At 41.9% G+C, this 12,689-nt stretch overlaps 2 long non-coding RNA genes across 3 annotated transcripts in view; one reads left to right on the top strand and one right to left on the bottom strand.

The window, feature by feature from the left end:
• LOC140635808 (uncharacterized) overlaps positions 1-12,689 on the bottom strand; it is a 58,325-nt gene that overhangs the window by 12,957 nt on the left and 32,679 nt on the right. The gene's annotated exons all lie outside the window — the stretch shown is intronic.
• LOC140635809 (uncharacterized) lies at positions 2,114-12,321 on the top strand. The gene is made up of 4 exons (XR_012033129.1): positions 2,114-2,574; positions 2,783-3,049; positions 10,261-10,376; positions 11,619-12,321. It is a non-coding gene; the product is annotated as an uncharacterized lncRNA (long non-coding RNA).

Raw genomic sequence — 12,689 nt, 5'->3', positions numbered from 1 at the left:
GCTGCTGGCATTGGACATCAGAAAAAGAGGACCCAGGAGTAAGGTTGCAGGAAAACCAGGAGAATGTGGCTCCTTCCTTGTGGAAGGACAGAATGTGGCCTGTCCTGTTCTCTCATTTTTCTTTTCTACTCTCACTCCACCTCTCTCCACCTTATTCTTAGGTAAGTAAGAAATAGTGAAAGGGATTATAAGGGAAAGGAGAGGAACTGAGTTGGAAAAATTAGAGAGGGAGACCAACCATGAGAAACTCCTAACTCTGGAAAACAAACAAAGGGTTGCAGAAGGGGAGGTGGGGGGGGGGGGTTGGGGTAACTGGCTGAAGGGCACTGAGGAGGGTGAGCACTGGGTGTTATACTATATGTTGGAAATCGAACTTAAATAAAAACAAGTGGGGGAAAAAAGTGCATGAGCCAAGGTAGGTATTTACCAGGTAAACACTAGCCTTCTAATTGTGTGGCTCTTTTTAAAAGGCACATAGATCACTGTGCAGTGTGTCGTTATAATATGTGGATCAGCAGGAACATCCAGTTACTCAGCTCTGTGGGTTCTGTGGGCTGCCTGCCGAGTAGTGTTGGAGATATTCTCTTTACTGTTGGGGCTGTTATTGTTCAGGAAGGCTTTGGCCCTCGCTGCACCCCTCCCTCCTTCCTTCTCCCACTCCCCACCCCCTGATCAGAGGGCAGTGAATACTCACATCATTTCACTTTGGTCCAGCTGCCAGGCTGGGGAACAGATGTTGTATTGTTAACACAAAGAAGAAAACAAATAGCCCCACTCCTCTGTGTCCTCTTGCCTCTCCCCTCCATCCCCATTTTAGCCCCCCGGTGAAAATGGGCAAACAATGTTGGGGAGAAGAAAGGATGGGGCTCCAATGAGTAATGCCATCCTCCCCAGCCAAGGTTGAGCTCTAACCGGAGGTGCACAGAGCGTTCTCCCCAGCCCTGTTTACAGCAGACACGGGTTCAGTCAGCTGAGAGGGCTGGCTCGTGGCTGGTGACGTGAGGATGCTCTCACTGAGAGGAGCATTGAGAGAAGGAAGACAATGGCCCTCTTCTATGTGTGGCTCCAGGAATGAGTCTACCTGCATTTTATGGGCAAGAGCTATGACCAAAAGTCTTAGGGGCAATCCTAGGAGCAGAAGGAAATGATGGCTGGGGTCTATCTTTCTATGTTTGATTATTCCTCCTTTGAAAGCTTTTAAGAGATGGAGATAGAGTGGTAATTTCTTCTCTGGAGACCACGGGTTTAGATTCTTCTGCCTTTTCTTTCATTTCTCATGCAGACCTCGGGGTATGGGGTGGGGGTTGCAGGAGGTGAAGTGAGCATTGGAAGTCTAGTGTGAAGGTTAGAGGTGAAGCTATACATGAAGATGAGGAGGCCAAGGGAGAAGCAGAGCACACAGGTGCCTGTCAACTAGCCTAAGTACTTGGAACTTCCCTTGAAGTTATTCAGTGTCAATAGAAAGATTTTAGCAAGGAGAGTGACATACAGGAAGCAGATACACAGCTCTATGAAGGAAGAATGGGAAGGGAATTCTAGTTAAAGGCTGCTATAACAATCCAGGTAGCAGGCAGTGAAAGCCCTAAGATAACATTAGAAATGGCTCAATTGTTGTCAATTAGACAAAATCAACAGGGCTTAGGAAACAACTGGGCATGGAGAGGAAGTAGGTAAGGATGGCCGGAGCTCTAGCATGGACCTAATGGTTTTAAGCCCTGAAAAAGTTATGCCCATCTCCTGTAACATCATTCAAAATAAAAGTAACATCTAGTCGTAAAATAGATGTAAGGAATTCCAAAAAGTTTCTGTTTTTTTCTAGGATGGCTGCTTTGATACACTTACTAAGCATTAAATTCTTTGAAAACAATTTTTTGGCACCCCGGTTTTGTTTTCTTGGTGTTTCAAGCATGAATTTTTGTGCTTATTGGATAATCTGATACTGGGAAGGAGTTGCAGAATTCATGTGTGGCCCACTAGATGGATGACATGCCTCTCACAGAGAAGGGGGGGATTCAGGAAGAGAAGCATAGGAGATGGGATGGGAATGATGAGCTCAGCCTTGGACGTGTGAGTGTGAAGTATCAATGGAGACAGACACTGCCAGAGGGCAGCTGATTAGATGGGTCCGGAGCGGAGATGGTAGAACTGGGTATCATCAGCACTCATGGGTGAAGGGGGTGGGGCAAGAGGCACGGGAGAGGATAAGGTCATCCAGGGTGAATGTGTAGAAGGAGAAGAGAGACAGCCTGCAATGCAACCTGCAGAAACTTGGCGTGTTAGGAATCGGGCAAAAAAAGGAGGCTGCTGAGAAGTGTCCAGGAAGATTGAAGAAAATTCAGGAGAAAGTGGAGCCCCAAAGACTAAGGAGCAAAGGAGTTTCAAGAAGGAGGAAATAATCAAAAACATCAAATGCTATAGACCCATTCAAGTCAGATGAGAGGATGGGCAGAGCTGAATAGCACCAATGCGTGTGCCGTCAAAGAGGTTACTTGTGGCCTTATTATTGACAGCAATTTCTGGCGAGTTGTGTATGTGGAAGTATGAGTGAAAGACACATGAGAAGAAAAGAAAGAGGTAGAGAGTTTATACACTATTAGTGGCAGCATAAGAGAATAGAAGGTTGACGGGTGGTTTTATGTAAACTTGGTAGAGAACACACTAATATCTCATTTATGCCTGCCAGGCAAAACATCAAAACATACCAGATTTAATAGGGGCAGGAGAGAGGGCTTTAATATATAAATAAGTTTTAGAGGAATAATTCTCTTTGTATTACCTACAGGCTACAGAGTCAGTTGAGACAATAATTTTGCTTGGCTTGGATGTGGTATTCTGGAAAGTTGGACAAGTACTTCTCAGGCACCTACTCTGCATGCTGGTTCCTGTATGAGCTGCTGTGGGGAATTCAGAAACAAGGAGTTCAAGAAGCTCATTGTGTCATGGAAAGAAAACTTATGTCAGAGGCTACAGATCTACAATGTGAATCACCCATGGTATTTGTGCCGCACAGTGTTTTTGTAAAATTGAACCATCATTTTTTTAAAATCAGGTAAATATCTGCATATCTGGCTCTTGTTCAAAAACTGGAAGATCTAAGACCCTTGACCTGCATTCCTGATAGGCAGCAATTGACTAGGACAAAGGTACAGGTGCCCATTCCTGAGAGCGCCCATTCTCCCCTTTACTCTTGTCCTCGGAGCTCTCTATAGTGGACTCATGGGGAAGATTGCATTTGTATTAGCTGCTCAGTGCTTGGGAGGCATGTATGTTTATGACCACACCTGAGGACAATCTAAGTCATGAATTACTACATGCTAGAATGTGTGATGCTGACGGCTCTGCTGCAGGTATTCAGGAAAAGGAGAAATCAGTAGAATTCAATAGTTGAATATAGCTTCTTAGACTTGGCCTTGACAAGTAGATAGGATAAGAATAGGTGGTTGGATGGATAAATGAATAAATAGATGAAAGAGAGAAAAGTGTTTCCCTTAGATTCTGGGATGGCTTTAAGGCATTTGTATGGCAAGTGATGGCTGAAATTGCAGAAACATATATCTAGTACTTTTACTTAAAATCTGAAAATTCTTCGGTTTTAGATCGAGAAGACATTTCAATTTATCTGCAGACAGTGCTCTCTGTAATTTCTCTATTCGCCCAGGACTGTCCTAATGCAGAGAGCTTCCTAATGCAGAGAGTCAATAGCAATAATCATTTAGTGATATTGCAAGAAGCTGCTCCTTTGAAAGTCAAACACAAAGATCATATAATACCAGGACTTTATATCTATACAAGAGTCCCACTCTTGCTTGGCACAACTGCATCAATCCCAATTCCATGAGGGTAGTCATAATACCCATGTAATCTTTATTTTAATCCTTTCCAGTTGATTGGGCCCATCTCCAAAGATGGTGCTCTTTGGGCTCCGTGAGCTAAAGTCCCAACCTCACAACTAGTTCTAAGTTTTGGGAAGCATCTGAAATTATCTCAAAGGGGTAATCACTTATTAATCTCTTTGATGATTTCTAAAGTTCAAGAATGAAACAAAGTGTCCCTAAATGAAAGAGGGGAAAGCATTGAACTTTACCATACTAATGCATTGCCCCCTGTTTCAAGGACCTGGTCTTTGTACTGTATTTCCTGCTTTCCAAATACAACCAGCTGTGTGTGAAAAAGCCCAGTTGCCACTAGATGACCCTAAAATTTAATCCAACAGTTGACAAACCTCACTCTTTAAATAAGAACGGACAAGAAGAAAACATCAGCACTAAAGAAAACTCTTCAACATGAAAGATGGAGATGATAACAAACAGTAACAAGACAATCTGGAGGAAGCAGAGGCCATTCAGAAAGCAGCAAACTTCCATGAATATGTAACTAGTATCTTCAGAGAGGTAGAATATAGGTTATATTCATGAAATAAGAATAAGTTACAAAAACAACAACAAAAGGAACTATGTGAATAAGAAAAAGTGGTTTATTGCAGAAGTTTATTGTAAAGATAAATTTTTATATTGTAAAGATACAATAAACTCAGTGGAAGATGTAAAAAAGTTGAAAATAATGTCCCAAAATGTATAAAAATGTGTAAACTGATGGATAAGTAGATTAAAAATCAAAGAATTGATCTGGAAGGTATTTTCTGGCCAATGATATTCCAGAAAGAAAAAAAAAAGTCAACAAAGAAAAAGAGTAGAGACAACATTATTTTAAAAAATACAAGAAATTGAAGAACACAAAGTTCTAAACTGAAAGGGCCCAACAAGTGCCCAACATAATAAATAAAAAAGGACTCACACTATTGTATATAGTCATGGAATTTTAACATACAATGGACAGACAGAAACTTCTACGGAGAAAAATATCTTACAAAGAAATGAGGACTAAGAATAGCAGCAGACTTCTCAATGTCAGCACTAGAAGCTAGTAGACAAAAAAAAAGTTTTTTGAAGGAAAATTATTTTCATCTGTTCTCAACTAAAAGTCCCAAATAAATGCAAACATTGAATACAGACATTTTTATACAAGCAAGATTTCAAAATACTTACTACCTATGGACACTGACACTTCCTCAGAGAGTTGTTAGAGAATATGTCCCAATGAAGTGAGGTATAAACTGATAAAGGGGAAGGCATGGGATCCAGGAAATAAGGGATGCAACATAAGAGAAAGATGACACAAATTCCAGAGATGACTATGAAATGAGATCCCATGCGGACATGTTTGCAGTGGGTCAGAAGAGCAAGCCAAAGAGGAGCTACAGGACAGAGACCCCCTGGAGAAAGGTCTGCAGGGGGAAAAAAATGGAGCTGTACACATACCGGACTTCAAGATAAATGAGAAATCATCTCCATCCCCCACAGATGCCAATTTTGACCACGTAGAAATTGGTTTAGAAAGGATGTTGAAAGATGTTAGGGAAATTTAGGCATAGATACAAAGATAATGAACAAAAGAAGAAGTAAAGGGAGGATGGGGGTGGGGAAGAGGAAACAGCAATCATGAATTACTGGAAAAAACCAAAAGGTTGGAATTACAGCCCACTACCTGGCTTAGCACAAGCAATCTTTCAGTGATCATAATAATCTAAACAGTGAATATAGTTCTAATTCACTGTTGGAGGAAGTGAAAGCATGAGAGGAGGAGAAGGGAGTATAAGAGACCTAAAACCTCATCTGTGACAAAATTCTAAAAACAATGTCAAATTATTAATCAAGTGACAGTAGTATGAGTGTCTTATTTAAAAATATGGAAGTACATATGATAAGAAGGAGCTTAAAGACCTGAATGTGGTTGCCTCTGGGGAGCAAGATATGGGGGAGGTGGTTGATAGGCTATAGCACTACTGTGTTGGCAAGCGTTTATAGCACAGTTGACTTGTTTCAACTCAAAGCTTATGTTACTTTGATTAAAATTTAAATTAACTTACTTTCAGAAATAAGTAGTAGTACCCAAATAGTTTTAGAATAACTATGCCGCTACCAAGGTGAATACCTGGAAAGATGACAACTCACTTATATACATCATTTGTGCTTCTGGCATTTTATCAAGCACTTATAACCTGGGAGGTCCAGCTCCCTTAAGCACAGTCACCCTTGCAGACCCACACTTGCCAGGTGCGCTCAGACAACAGATGCTTCTGTGGGTCCATGTTCAGGAAGAAGGAAAAGTGGATGAGTGAGTCAAAAATAAGCATCTGTGGGATGGAGCTCTTTTCACCTTCCTCTTCAAGCCTGCTATGTGTACGTCTACTATAACAGAAGTCTGAATTTAGAATTTTGTTGAAACCAACAACTATTCTCAACCTCAATCAGAGAGATCTGGACAAAAACAAACAAACAATGAAATTTGCCAAGTTACTGACATTTGTAATATCACCTTCTAACAAAAGCTATCAGCTTAGTTAGTCTGAAAAAAAGTTTCTACCCAGAGGTGCTAGAATGCTTCACACTGAAAGGTAAAGTTAGAAGAGACTTTAGAAATCATCGAGGTCTACTATCTCATGAGACCCAATGAGGCAAAGGGATGGACATGCCCAAAGCCTCCAGCTTACTTGCACCAGAACCAGATCTGGAATCTTGGATGGAACTCTGTACTGCCTACCACAGAGATGACCTGTTGCCTACAGATAAATAAATAGATGTAGACACCAGAGCAAGGTCAGAGTCTAAATACAGTCGCAGTTTTGAGACTTGTAATCCATCCACCATTCCAAACTGCCTCACACAGCAACAACAATGAAAGAGAGGCTGTAAAATCCAGAAAGTCAGAGGCCTACCTCTACCTGACCTTCAGAGTTTAGATAGTCATACTTTCAACAGTGACTTATAGAGCAGCCACTGTGTCCTGAGGAACTTCCAAGCAGAGGTGTCTAGTGAACAGGTAAGTGCCGGAGGCTGAGAAGAGATTTCAGAGTCATCACATATAAGTGGTGATTGCTGTCATACTCAAGAATGAGATTGCCCAGGGAGGATGAGAACACTAAGAAGAGAAGATATTCCACACAAAATCCTAAGGAACACCAATCTTAAGACAAGAAGAGTAAAGGAGAAGACAAGTTGCTCCTGGAATCTACATCTGCCTCCAAATAGTTGTCTCATATGTCTTGAGGTGAGGTATGAGATCCTCATTGCTTGTTTTCCTCTCAAGTATTAAAAATGTGTTATAAGCATGTGCAGCCAATGCTTGAAGTAATCGAAGAACGGAAGAGGGAAGATTTACAGTAAGCAAAGGCATTTGAGGTTCATCCTGGAGAAGCTTGTGGGACTGTTTCTGGACTTCCTGCAGAGTAGGCTGCCGCCCACTCTTCCCCATCCCAGCACTTTTGCCATTAGCACAGACTCCAAGGGAACCTGGGGAGGACAGGTGTTTCCTGGAAGGGTCAGTTGAAGGCCACCCACCCTCTGCTAGGTGGACTTAGTCCAGATCAGAGCATGTGCTGCTCAGAGCCATGTGGAATAAAGGTTGGGTAAACATGCACTTTCTTTGCACTGAGGGCAAAGACCAATGAGACCGAGATGTGACCATAAAGGTTATCATATATGAAAAACAAAGGGAAAAAGGCAATGACATCCACCTTTCACCTAGTTCAATATATTTCTCAGAGAAATGCCAATTTGGAAAAAACAGAAGTTCCAAGTAGAAAAATGTTGAGCTGACCTAGAAGGAGTATTAGTTTATTGTTAGCTTTGGATTGGCCCAAGACCCAGGAGGTTTTATGAGCAAGGATCTCCTGATCTCTTCCCCTATGTCCTAATTATACTAGACCCTCTCTGAAAGCTTTCCCTGGCTGGGATTTCATACCCAAAGGGAATAGAGAGAGCTGGAAAACACCACTTTGGAGAAGAAAGAGCCTAGGCTTTGGAAATAGGGGGCCTAAGTTTGAACCCTGTCTTTAATAATTATTATCATATGACCTTGTTAGAGTTATGTAAATTTCATGAGGCTTCGTTTCCTCACCTATAAAATGGAGGTGATACTTACTGAAAAGTATTGAATGAGACAGTATTCACAAAAGATATGAATAGGTACTCAATAAGTGCTCCCTCACCTCCTACCTCCTGCTCATCTTACCCTTGAGAGCCACCCTTGAGTGGGCAAGATTACTCTTCATCTTAGCTTCCTTCAACTCCTTGCAAATTAGACACATTATCTACATTGACAATGATTGCAGCATTTTCTCTGGACCATCGGTAGAAAGGGTTCTGCTATGTCACCAAGTTATGGCATCTTGGACATTACATGCTCTGATCACAGTGTATGAGGTGACATGCTTTTGTAACTCTCAGCTATTTATCCAGTTCTTGAAAAAAACATTACATTTCTATACATCATTAGATGTAGCAGAATTTTGATGTGGTTCATAGTTTTCCATTATCTCAAATTCCCCAGGATGGCTCAAGTGCCTTAGTTAAAGACAATCCCCACCTCCCCCACCCTCCCACCCCACCCCCACCCCGCCTTCTACTCCAACAAACTGTAATATAGCTTAGCAGCTGCTGCAGATCAGCATTGGAGAGATTTCCTTCTTTTGCTATTGTGATTCATCAGCCATGGGTACTGTCCTTTCTGGTCTCCTTCACTGGCATATAAGTGGTTCCTCATTTGCACTTTCTTTCCGTGAAGTTCATGCCTTCAAGCACTTCAACCTGGATATATTTAGCTTTTCTCAAGGACCTTTGCTAACCTTGTTTCATGGTTGATGAATGTTTAGTTTACCCCCAGAAAGACTTTCAGACTGACTCCCTCATTGAAGGTCTCACCTGGCTCTAGTGACTGATGTGATACTTGCATAATTGGTCATTTGAGTCACCTCAGACCACGGTATTTACTGTGAGCATCAACCAGTTTGTGCTCTTGGAAACTGAAATTCTTCATTCCAGGCTCTGACCCCTTGGAACTCCTTCCCTATCTTTTCCTTGCCCTGAACAACCTGCTGCTACTGCTCTTAGCTCTCATGGTCATTTCCCATCAGGGATAAGAAGGAAATAAGTGACTGGCAACTAACTAAGGCTTTTCAACCCTTAAGGCCACAGACCCTATTACCAGGATCCAACAGAATGAGGTGCACTTAGCAGATACTCATTTAATGTTTACTAATTGAATTGTTCTAACTAAGCATAAGAGTGGCTAGAGCCAGACTGCCTTGTCAGCAACTAAATGAAAGAGGAAATGCACACAAAGTCCATTATGCATTTACGCATGCTTACTTTCAAGGATTTAAAATAGGGCTCTTGGATCATGCTAAGCCTTCTATCATTTTAATCATTATGGTCTTCTCTTTAATATAGGCTAAAGATAAATCAACCAATCAGTAACTATGTATCACCAACTTTGTGCAAGTAGCCATGGGCATTTCAGAAGTGAATGACAAAGGGGAGATAAGTGATCTTGGGAATGAGAGCTATCTTAGGTAATGTGGGCAAGGCATGAAAAGAATCCAGCATGGTGCCTACCCTCCTGGAGCTCACAGACCCCACAAGCATACAAAACTGACCACATAGCATGAAGATACAAGGAGCAAGACAAAGTTGTGAGGAAACACAAGGGAACATTCTGAGGAGGCTGCATAGAAGAAGTAAATTGCATTCGACCTTGAAGAATGGTAGGGATTGAAGAGATGCAGACAAAATAGTATGAACACAGGGAACATAGACAAGAGGAGAGAACTGTCATAAGGTGCATACGTGTATATGCCATGAGGGATGTATGTAAAGAGTTAGTCTTACTCCATGGAAAATAAGGAGAGGAGAAAAGAAAAAACAATCTGAGGATAGTCAGCATCTGCCGGGCCTTGAGGGCTAGGCTATGATCCAATCAACTGACCAGCTACAGACTCTTGCTAGTCCCTAATAGTGTGAGCAGTCTCCTGTGGGGAAAGAGAGATTTTGCTCTTGTTCCTTAGAGAAACCACTAGATATAGCTTCATTCCAGTCCCGTATTTACTCCTACCCCAGTTTATATGTTCTTGTTTCATAGAAAACCAGGTTTAAAAGTATCTATAGAACCAAAGTAATCTGCTCCAGATGAGTGAGACCATTCATGCACTTGCCACATTGTGAGGGTCTCAAGTAGTATCTGGGGCAGCAGACACTCTTATGAGGACCCTACCACTTGGGCCACCAAAGTCTGTGGCCTCAAGAAACAGAAAATTGAACAAACAGCTGGGTACTGGATAGATAAGAAACCCACGCATTCCTGATTGGCCATTGTCCTGATATGTGACTGGAGCCAACGGCTCAGTTATCACTGTTGCCTTTCTAGTTGATCCACAGAGAAGAAAAGTCTGTTTTAAGAATCTTTCTGACTGGTCACATGGAGGAATTGCTACTCAAAAACAGCTATTTATCGGGAAAGTAAAGCTGCCTGCAAAACAAAAGGTTAGTATACCATCCCCAGTAACTCTTTAATCTAAAGCAAACATCCAGGCAAACCATGTTTGCTCTGCATAGTACTTGCTTTCTGCCCTCAGTCACCTGATTCCTAAGGTTCCAGGTTGATTTCCTCCTTGGATTAAGTTGAGAAGGAACAGCAGTAATATCAAAGGACAGGATCTCTAAAGGATAAGGGAGTTAGAGGCACATAGTAGCTCTTATTAAATGGTGAGACTTTGGTTTGTTTAATTCAGGAAAGTCAAGGAGCTGGGCAAGGCAAAACCTAAAAGAATCTGGAAGATCTAAGATCTTTCAAGAGAAAAGTGTCCCCTCCACTTATATTTGAGGAGTCTATATTAATGGATGGGAAGGACATCAAATACGGTCTATAGAGGTACTGTTCAAACTAGAGATAATACCAAAAGCATTAAAATCAACATTGGAGAGACCAAATGTGCTGATTATGGTGCCTGTGTGGGGCTAGGACTTTCTATAAGCTGTCACAACAGTGTGTTCCTAGCTTCTCCAGGGGTATCCCCAAGCCTTCTTTATCTCTCAGCTTCGATGGTATGCTACCACACTGAGCCATATCAAGCTAGGAAATCTTATGTGACCTATTCTTTGGAATTTATAATCTTGCTTAGGGCATAAGGTGACACATATATCTAACAGAGAAAATGATACAAGGTAATATATAAATACTAGAAAATAAATGGCATAAATCAGTGCAGGGGCTGGGGGGCAGAGCAGCGCACCCAACAAAAAAGACAATGCCTATAATGGAAATTGAAGTCCTTAGCTTGCCTTTCAGTGCCTTCCATAATCTGGCCTCAACTTGCACCTCAGCCTTACCTCCCAGGATCCCTCCTCTACAATCAAACTAGACAATACCCTAAGCTCACCTTGCTCCATTGCTGTGTTTTTGTTTTGTTTTGGTTTTGGTTTTGGTTTATCACTTAGCACATCTCTTTCTCCCTTCTTTGCCATGCCAAATGCTAACCATGCTTGAGGTCTGGCTCACATACCTCCTGGTCCTTGACACCTTTCCCCCATCCCCTGCCACCCCTCAGTGACCTCACCCTGCTTTATGTCCACCAGCATATCATGTGTGGCACTCATTGTCTGGATGCTCATTCATTCATCAGTCTGAGACAGCCTCAAGATTGCTCTAGACTTCTTATCTCAGACTATACCTGACCTCTGACCTCTTTGTGTATAATTCCCCAAGTGTATTCTTCTCTCTTTTAGAGCTTGCACCTTGGACATCGTGCATTACCCAGCACAGGACCTAACACATAGGAGGTGGTCAATAACTGCTTGTGAAATGAACGACAGAATAGAAAACCTTTTGATGGACAACTACATTTCCTGATTTATCCCACTTCAAGGAATAAGAATAACCTACATTTCATGAGGGCCTGTCATATGTACTTGTTTGGCACTTTCTGAATATCACATTTAAACTTTGCACGGTGAGAGCTAAAAATATTATCTTTAATTTACATATCATGAAAATAAAGATCAGATATATTAGATAATTTGTTCAAGGTCAGTCAGCAATAATGAGATAGAGTTGAGAGGCAGACTCTGGGAGGCCTGACTTGGAATAGCATGTTCTTTTGAAGGTGCCACACTGCCTCCCATCTGAACATCCATGGGAAGGTTACGGAGTTTCTTCCTGTAGGTCTCTCAGGCTCCCTTCCCATGACTTTCACTTCAGCACTCCATGCATGTCCCCTCCCTTTAAGCCACCGCTGAATAGTTGCTTTTCCCAGAACACATTGGTATTTTCAGGTTTCCAGGTAATTCTCTTATAATTCCTTTATCCCAGAAAACATCCTTCTGTCTTTTCTACTTATCCTTCAAGGACCCATCTGAACCGAATATCCCTTCCATGAAGTTTTTTGTAATCTTACCCTATAATAAAATTGTCCTTTTCTGAGTCCCCATAGCCCACTGCCTCTTCTACAATTTTGGACTCACTTTATTCAGCTTCAAATTCCACTCAGTCATTTACCTTCTGCCCCACCCCCGAGCTGTAAGCAACCCAAAGGCAGAGGGTGCATCCTCTTCATCTCTGTAATTCAGCATGGTCTCCCAAGAGTCTTTGATGGTAAAGGCAGGTAACAACATGGAGAGCATTGATTCAATAGTGGTACCAATCCCTTCAGTGATACTGCTCAGGTCATGAGCCATTGAAGACCAACTGAGACCAAAAAAGAAACTCCAAGCAGATTTCCCATGTTTGTCCCCAACTCTCAACCAAGGGGTTTCCCCTTGAGGCAAAGCAAGTCCCCAGTTTAAGCGATTCAAGTTCTA

This window comes from Canis lupus, chromosome 6 (genome assembly GCF_048164855.1).
Source record: "Canis lupus baileyi chromosome 6, mCanLup2.hap1, whole genome shotgun sequence".
In the NCBI taxonomy this organism is placed as follows: domain Eukaryota; kingdom Metazoa; phylum Chordata; class Mammalia; order Carnivora; family Canidae; genus Canis; species Canis lupus.
The sequence above is the reverse complement of the archived record's forward strand: the minus strand, read 5'-3'. Positions and strand labels throughout refer to the sequence as shown.